At 43.0% G+C, this 9,201-nt stretch overlaps 1 pseudogene; it reads right to left on the bottom strand.

Moving 5' to 3' along the window:
- Positions 1–7,388: 7,388 nt before the first annotated feature.
- LOC129869298 (UDP-GlcNAc:betaGal beta-1,3-N-acetylglucosaminyltransferase 7-like) lies at positions 7,389–8,653 on the bottom strand (annotated as a pseudogene).
- Between the last annotated feature and the right edge of the window lie 548 nt (positions 8,654–9,201).

The following is a 9,201-nucleotide window of genomic DNA, read 5'->3' as shown; positions in this document are numbered from 1 at the left end:
TTATATCGCCAAAGTCGAGGATCGGTAGGATGGTCAGTTTTACAAGGGTATGTTTGGCAGCATGAGTGAAGGATGCTTTGTTGCGAAATAGGAAGCCAATTCCAGATTTTACTTTGGATTGGAGATGTTTGACGTGAGTCTGGAAGGAGAGATCACAGTCTAACCAGACACCTAGGTATTTGTAGTTTTCCACATATTCTAAGTCAGAACCGTCCAGAGTGGTGATGTTGGACGGGCTGGCAGTTGCAGGCAGCGATCGGTTGAAGAGCATGCATTTAGTTTTACTTGTATTTAAGAGCAATTGGAGGCCACGGAAGGAGAGTTGTATGGCATTGAAACTCGTATGGAGGGTTGTTAACACAGTGTCCAAAGAAGGGCCAGAGGTATACAGAATGGTGTCGTATGCATAGAGGTGGATCAGAGACTCACCAGCAGCAAGAGCGACATCATTGATGTATACAGAGAAGTGAGTCGGTCCAAGAATTGAACCCTGTGGCACCCCCATAGAGACTGCCAGAGGCCCGGACAACAGGCCCTCCGATTTGACACACTGAACTCTATCTGAGATGTAGTTGGTGAACCAGACGAGGCAATCATTTGAGATACCAAGGCTATCGAGTCTGCCGATGAGGATGTGGTGATTGACAGAGTCGAAAGCCTTGGCCAGGTCAATGAATACGGCTGCACAGTATTGTTTCTTATCGATGGCGGTTAGGATATCGTTTAGGACCTTGAGCGTGGATGAGGTGCACCCATGACCAGCTCTGAAACCAGATTGCATAGTAGAGAAGGTATGGTGGGATTCGAAATGGTCGGTAATCTGTTTGTTGACTTGGCTTTCGAAGACCTTAGAAAGGCAGGGTAGGAGAGATATAGGTCTGTAGCAATTTGGGTCAAGAGTGTCCCCCCCTTTGAAGAGGGGGATGGCTGCAGCTGCTTTTCAATCTTTGGGAATCTCAGACGACACGAAAGAGAGGTTGAACAGGCTAGTAATAGGGGTTGCAACAATTTCGGCAGATCATTTTAGAAAGAAAGGGTCCAGATTGTCTAGCCCGGCTGATTTGTAGAGGTCCAGATTTTGCAGCTCTTTCAGAACATCAGCTGACCGGATTTGGGAGAAGGAGAAATGGGAAAGGCTTGGACGAGTTGCTGTGGAGGGTACAGTGCTGTTGACCGGGGTAGGGGTAGCCAGGTGGAAAGCATGGCAAGCCGTAGAAAAATGCTTATTGAAATTCTCCATAATAGTGGATTTATCGGTGGTGACAGTGTTTCCTGTCCTCAGTGCAGCGGGCAGCTGGGAGGAGGTGTTCTTATTCTCCATGGACTTTACAGTGTCCAATAACTTTTTTGAGTGTGTGTTGCAGGAAGCAAATTTCTGCTTGAAAAAGCTAGCCTTGGCTTTTCTAACTGCCTGTGTATATTGGTTTCTAGCTTCCCTGAAAAGTTGCATATCACGGGGGCTGTTCGATGCTAATGCAGAACGCCATAGGATGTTTTTGTGTTGGTTAAGGGCAGTCAGGTCTGGATAGAACCTAAGGGCTATATCTGTTCCTGGTTCTAAATTTCTTGAATGGGGTATGCTTATTTAAGATGGTGAGGAAGGCATTTAAAAATATATATATATATATATATATGTATATAAATAAATAAAATATTTAAAAAAAAAACAATTAAAATAAAATAAAAAAAGACCAGGCATCCTCTACTGACTGGATGAGATCAATTTCCTTCCAGGATACCCCGGCCAGGTCAATTAGAAAGGGCTGCTCGCTGAAGTGTTTCAGAGAGCGTTTGACAGTGATGAGTGGAGGTCGTTTGACCGCTGACCCATTACGGATGCAGGCAATGAGGCAGTGATCGCTGAGATCTTGGTTGAAAACAGCAGAGGTGTATTTAGAGGGCAAGTTGGTTAGGATGATATCTATGAGGGTGCCCGTGTTTACGGCTTTGGGGTGGTACCTGGTAGGTTCATTGATAATTTGTGTGAGATTGAGGGCATCCAGTTTAGATTGTAGGATGGCGTGTTAACTTCTCTGTGCTACGGATACCGGTAGCGGGTTTAAATTCGACAACATACGGTGATCGCCACATAAATAGTCATATTAAACATTCCTGAAAATACAAGTGTATCACATGGTTCAAAAGACTAGAATTTTGCTAATCCAACTGCGTTGTCAGATTTAAAAAAGGATTTACTGCGAAAGAATACGATGCGATTATCTGAGCACAGAGCCCCATACCAAAATACTATTTCAACCAGTACAGGCGTAACAAAATCACAAATTGCAATGAAATAAATCGTTTACCTTTGAAGATCTTGCTCTGTTTGCAATCCCAAGGCTCATTGTTACACAATGAATGGTCTTTTGTTCGGTTAAATCCATTTTTATAGCCTAACACGAAACATTTTGTGAACGCTTACCTCATTGAATTCCGTGTCATTCAATTTTCGACGAAACATTCGACGTAAATACACAGACTAAACGTGACTTTATCCAGTCATGTTTGGTTTCATTGCAATCTACTGTTTGTTTGTAACACAACCATACTTGATGGGTCATTTCGCGGGACGTATTGACCGATAGAAACCGATTGGAAGACAACAAGTAATGAACTCATTGTGCACCAATTATATGACCGCTGTTTCGTTGATTAACTGTATTTTAACCCAATGACCACTGATCGTCTTGAAATCTAGCTGGGTAGATAGCCAATGAGCAGAGGTAAACGGCAATATGTAATGTTTCTGTGTTGGAAGACCAACCCATGTAGTAAACTCTGGCGTAAAGACGGTCTATCGCCATTGAAGATTCATACTGGAAGGAGTCAAGCTTGTTACGCACAGCACTATTTCGGTAATGAGCATCTTCAGCTGTTTATATATCGAACATCATGGCGAATAAGTCAGGGAAAGCTAAATCTAAGACTAGATATACAAATGTACGAAGCGTGAAAGTGAGAAAGATATGCTTTTGGAAGAGGACTCAGTTAGCGACCAGTTAGCAGTTACTTAGTTAGCTATTACTCAAATGGAAGCATATTTTTTGAACGGAGAGGACATTGTTTTGGATTGGTAAGTTCTTCTCATGCTAATGCCGTTGTTTGGAATTAATAATATAAAATATTATTTGTGATTGCTTTTACATTTTATTTGCAATATATAAAAATGTAATGAAATGTGTAAAGTACACATTGGCTATACATTGTGGGTGGGGGTATGTTTTTATGTATGTGTTTTTATGTATATATATATATACACACAAAACATAGGCTATGGGTCATTCACATACATAAAAATGAGGGTCACCCCTCATAGCCTGGTTCCTCTCTAGGTTTCTTCCTAGGTTTTGGCCTTTCTAGGGAGTTTTTCCTAGCCACCGTGCTTCTACACCTGCATTGCTTGCTGTTTGGGGTTTTAGGCTGGGTTTCTGTACAGCACTTTGAGATATTAGCTGATGTACAAAGGGCTATATAAATTGATTTGATTTGATAGAGGACTGAGGGTCTTCCAAATATTGAAAGTGTGTAAATAGTTACCCATGTTATTTTGTAAATGTATATATTTTTTTTCTTCATATTGTTTTTTTTCTTTTTTTCCCCTCCATTTTTTTGGGGGGTGTGTTAGAATACCATTTTGGTATTTTGTATATAGTTATTTGTTTCAAAATGTATACCTTCACCAATTTGGCCACTTGGGTACATTTGGGCTACTTGTGTGGAACACCTGGGTGACTTCATGATAAATGTCATGTAGCACACTCATTTTGGAAGTTATCATTCTGAAACTTTGCACAAGTACTGTTGCCCTCTTATGTTTTTCACTGCAATTGTCCCCATATTCATATCTGAATGTTGGTTTTATCTTGTTCATTTTAAAGATGATGATACAACAATAAAAAATTAAAAATGTATGGTTTTTTCATTGTATTATCTAAACCAGATCTATTGTGTTATATTCTCCTACATTCAATTCACATTTACACAAACTTCAGAGTGTTTTCTTTCAAATGCTACCAAGAATATGCATATCCTTGCTTCTGGGCCTGAGCTAGAGGCAGTTAGATTTGGGTATGTCTTCAGGCGGAAATTGAAAGAAGGGGGGGATAGCTGTAAGAGGTTTTAAGCATGTCCCAGTTTAGGTCAACTAGCAGCACAAGCTCTGAAGATAGATGGGGGGCAATCAACTCACATATGGTGTCCAGAGCACAGCTGGGGGCAGAGGGTGGTCTATAGCAGGCGGCAACAGTGAGAGACTTGTTTTTAGAGAGGTGGATTTTTAAAAGTAGAAGTTCAAATTGCTTGGGTACAGACCTAGATAGTAGGACAGAACTCTGCAGGCTATCTTTGCAATAGATTGCAACACCGCCCCCTTTGGACGTTCTATCTTGTCTGAAAATGTTGTATTTAGGAATGGAGATTTCAGAGTTTTTGGTGGTCTTCCTAAGCCAGGATTCAGACACGGCTAGAACATCCGGGTTGGCATTGTGTGCTAAAGCAGAGAATAAAACAAACTTAGGGATCAGGCTTCTAATGTTAACATGCATGAAACCAAGGCTATTACGGTTACAGAAGTCATCAAATGAGAGCGCCTGGGAAATAGGAGTGGAGCTAAGCACTGCAGGGCCTGGATTCACCTCTACATCACCAGAGGAACAGATGAGGAGTAGGATAAGGGTACGGCTTAAAAGCTATGAGAATTGGTCGTCTAGAACGTCCGGAACAGAGAGTAAAAGGAGTTTTCTGGGGGCGATAAAATAGCTTCAAGGTATAATGTACAGACAAAGGTATGATAGGATGTGAATACAGTGGAGGTAATCCTAGGTATTGAGTGATGATGAGAGAGATATTGTCTCTAGAAACATCATTGAAACCAGGTGATTTCATCGCATGTGTGGGTGGTGGAACTGAAAGGTTGGATAAGGTATAATGAGCAGGGCTAGCGGCTCTACAGTGAAATAAGCCAATAAACACTAACCGGAACAGCAATGGACAAGGCATATTGACATTAAGGAGAAGCATGCTTAGTCGAGTGATCATAAGGGTCTAGTGAGTAGTGAGGTTGGTTGGGGTAACGGCGATTCAGACAGCTAGCAGAGCCATCGGTAGCAAGCTAGCATGGGATGGAAGTCTGATTTTAGCCACCTCGTTCGTTTCCGACGGTAGATTAGTGGAGTTCCGTGTGGTAGAGGGGATCAATCCATTTGGCAAAATAGATATAGTGACCCAAGAAAAATTGTCCGATAGATAGACCTATTCAGATAGCAGCCGATAAGACAACTAACGATTAGCTGGATGGGCGTTCAGGTAACGTCACGATGGAGGGGCCAGTTGGATAACTCCCTCGGGCAGATAACGTCAGTAGTCCAGTCGGGAACGCCCGGTGGGGCTCCGCATCGGCAGTAAAACGGGTCCGGATAGGTGATTGTAGCCCAGGAGTGGCTGATGGAACTCTTCAGCTGGCTAGCTCTGGAATAATTGATGTTTGCTCCGGGATCGATGTAAGCCAATAGTCACACGGATAGCAGCTAGCTAGCTGCGAGATCCAGGTGTAAATGTCCAGAACTTGCGGTTGAAATCTGGGGATATGGAGAGAAAAATAGGTCCGGTATGTTCTGGTCTGAGTCGCATAGTACAAAACTGGCGATAGCTTTTCGAGCTAAAGGATACTGATGACCACAAACCGTGGTTAGCTGAATAATAACGTTAGCCAGTAAACTGGCTGCTTCTGGTTAGCTTCTGGCTAGCTTCTGGTTAGCTTCTGGCTAGCTTCAGGCTAGCTTCTGGCTAGCTTCTGGCTAGCTTCTGGCTAGCTTCTATTGTGGTTTTAGATTTGAGGTAAATACAGATGGCTATTCTTTGTATCTGAGACACATTTGCTTGCCAAGTTATAGCCATAAAACCTGGTTGGTTAGCTACATGCAGATTCATTCAGGGTAGTAATGTCATGAATTGTGATTATGGTCCATTGTTTAGCTAGCTGGCTAGCTACATTTCTTAATTTCTTACATTTCTTAATTTCTTTCCACACTAATTTTGACAAAGTATTTTAAATTTCAAATTATTGTACTGTTAGCTAGCTTGTTAAGGTTAGCTGGCTGGCTCGCTAACTAACGTTACGTCATGCGCTGGGATTAATTGTTTACCTAGCTAGCTATCCAGCTACATTTCTTTAAAAAGTAATCTCGTTTTAGTTTGCCAAAGCACGGAATAACTGATGGAATTTTTGAATGCTCAACCCCCGTTGAATATGTCCAGTGTCAGTAAATGTCGGCAACAAAGCGTTGCCGACATTTGTTGCCAGCAGCACGGTTACAGTCACCAACGCTCTGGATAACATGAAAACTTCCTAACCAGCTCTGCTAAGGGGAGTAAAATGGTCAGAGTGGAGTGTTCTCTCATTATGTGTCTGGAAGTAGCTAGCCAATGTTAGCCAGTTAGCTTGGGTAATTGACTGTCGTTGCGAGGTCAGAGCTTTTGGAACAACCCTACTTATTTGCTCTCTGAACGCGAAACGCTCTGAATTCATGAACTGACAATCTGACAGCACAGTTCCAGTCACCAACGCTCTGGATAACATAAATAACCAGCTCTGCTAGGGCGAGTAATGTTCAGTGCTCTGTTCCATCTCACTTAGATGTCTGGAAGTAGATGGCAAGTTAGTACACAACACGCGGATCAACCCTTGAAGATGTGTATGTTTACCATTCTGTAGCTCTCAGTCTCTACTTTTATCCAATGTTAAAAATGGAAGTTTAAATGTTGCTAAATAAGACCGAATCAAGGTGGTGAGTCAGAAATATGCCTGCAAAACATTGGTGCCTTGACAAATATCTCCATCGGTTAGAAATAAATATTATTCAAAAACCTACCCATGTGAGAAGGGGACATTATAAACTACATTGGTGAGGTAGAGACACTTTGTTTATTCCTATCTTATGAGGTTCATGTTACTACAGTATCATTACATTTACATTTACATTTAAGTCATTTAGCAGACGCTCTTATCCAGAGCGACTTACAAATTGGTGCATTCACATTAAAGCCTGGTCCAAATTAACAAGGTGTTGAACATTCAGTACACAGTCAAAGTGATGCGTAACAATGTGAGGCAGCTCGCTGTCCTCTGCAGCACTGTCTTCCACTCCCTCAAGCCCCTTGGTTTGGCGTCTCTGAATGTGCCTGCTGACATTGAGAGTCCTTCAAAATGCCACCAGAATATACATAATTTAAAAGTAATTAAACTTTTCAAACATATCCAAATAATTTACTACCGACAATGAAGGATTCCACGCCACTGTGATGCCCCCTCCCCCGGGTTCCTACCCGAGAACGAACTTATGAGGTTCTCTTCTCCCCTCACCTAGGTAGCATTCCAAATTCCCAACAGACTATAAGATCTCTACTTTCTGCGAGCAGATGAGATTACTATTCACCAGGTTCCACATGTGTATGAGGTCCGGTGGCAGCAGCTTGTGGACCACGATCATGCTTTTAAAGAAACAGGGTTCTTGGTTAAGCTTACTTTTCTTGTTCTTGACAAGGCCAAATGTCTTAAAGGAATTATGCTTGATGGGCGTGACCTGCAGCACTTACAGACACATTCCCAGGAATACGTCATCGATGGGGTATAGCTCTAGAGAGTCTGAGGCCCAGTAGAGCCTCCTGGCCAGGGGTGCATCCATGAGGAACCCACCGCCTCCAGCATATGGAGGGTAATAGGTCTTCTTGTAAAGCGCTTGTGGGATGTAGTACTTGTTCTCCTTCTTGCGAATGGGCTTGGCCTTGAAGAGCACGTCGCCGACGAAGAGGTTCTTGACATGGGCGCTGGCCTCCAGGTACTCAAAGATGTTCTCCACGCTGACAAAGACGTCGTCGTCGCCCTTGAAGATGTAGCGCACGTCGGCACAGTAGGTGGAGAACCACTTGAGGAAGTGCGTCTCCTTGAGGGTCAGGTTGAAGAAGCTGTCCTGGAAGTCCCACTGGAGTATATCTCCGTAGATGTAGTCCTCGTACTCCAGGAGCCTCTGATAGTTGGCTTTCTCAGCTTCGTTGGACGCCGTCCCCAGCAGGAAGACCTTCTTCACATTCTTGCCGTCCACCACTTGCTCCTTGCCCCACGTCTTGCGGATCACTTCACGACGATCGTGCTGCGAGGCAATGGACTTGATGACCATGAGCAGGTAAGTCTCCCCCAAGCACTTCTCCGGATGGTTGATGAGCATGGGGAAGAAGCGACAGTGGCGGTACAGCAGGAACTGCTTGAAGTTGGCCTCCAGGCCCCTGAACCAGTCCTGGTTGATAAAGTTGAGGTTGGCACTGCAGTTGGCAATGGACACGTCCCAGGTCTGGGAGCCAGCTCCCTCATGGATGACACTGGGCTCCTCCATGGTGCCAGTGGCGGCAGCCGCAGGTTCAGCTTGTTTGGTCTTGCTGTTCTTCCAAAAGGTGTTGGTCACTGGGTAGAGACCCTTCTTCTGCTGCAGGGCCCTATCCTCTCCTCCCTCTGAAGAAGCCTCCATGCGAGCCTGCCTCTCAATTTGGAAGGGAGCCCCAGTGCCGATGCTCCCTCTCTGGACCACTGTCAATGTCACTACAACCAGAAAAACATGACACACACTCGTTTGTACACCCTCCACCAATCCCGAGTGGTCATCCTGGACATTCTGGAGAAAGACAGGCAGAAAGGGGCTGTTAGTCAGATGAAGAGAACATCAAGTCATCTAGCTATACAAATAAGTTACTAACTTTGATAATGATAGTCTAAAAGAATGCCTTTGGGCAACACTCCCTAAATCTGGTCCAGAAGAACATATTCACACATATTGGAACATTTTACAATGCTTTTATATTTACCCTAGAGATTAGGATATGATTCTGCTCCGAATATCTAAAACATAATATTGATTAGGAAATGTATGATTCTATCAAGCCTTTAAAATATGTTAATTTACTAACATTTTCTTACAGGAAAAAATACTGGCAGATCTCAGCTCATTGTTTGATACATGCAATGAATTGCTTATAAATGTAAACTCTCAAGCTATAGCATATATATATATATATATATATTTATATATATATATCTATAACATCACTTCATGCTTTGTGACCCCCATAGGGGAATTTTGGGCTGTTTTATGTATTGCCTGAAAACACGTGAAATAGACAGGTGGCTTAAGAAGACATAATGTGCAGCTTAAA

Source organism: Salvelinus fontinalis, chromosome 14, assembly GCF_029448725.1.
Source record: "Salvelinus fontinalis isolate EN_2023a chromosome 14, ASM2944872v1, whole genome shotgun sequence".
Lineage (NCBI taxonomy): Eukaryota > Metazoa > Chordata > Actinopteri > Salmoniformes > Salmonidae > Salvelinus > Salvelinus fontinalis.
Note: the sequence above shows the minus strand (reverse complement) of the source record. Positions and strands in the feature narration are given on the sequence as shown.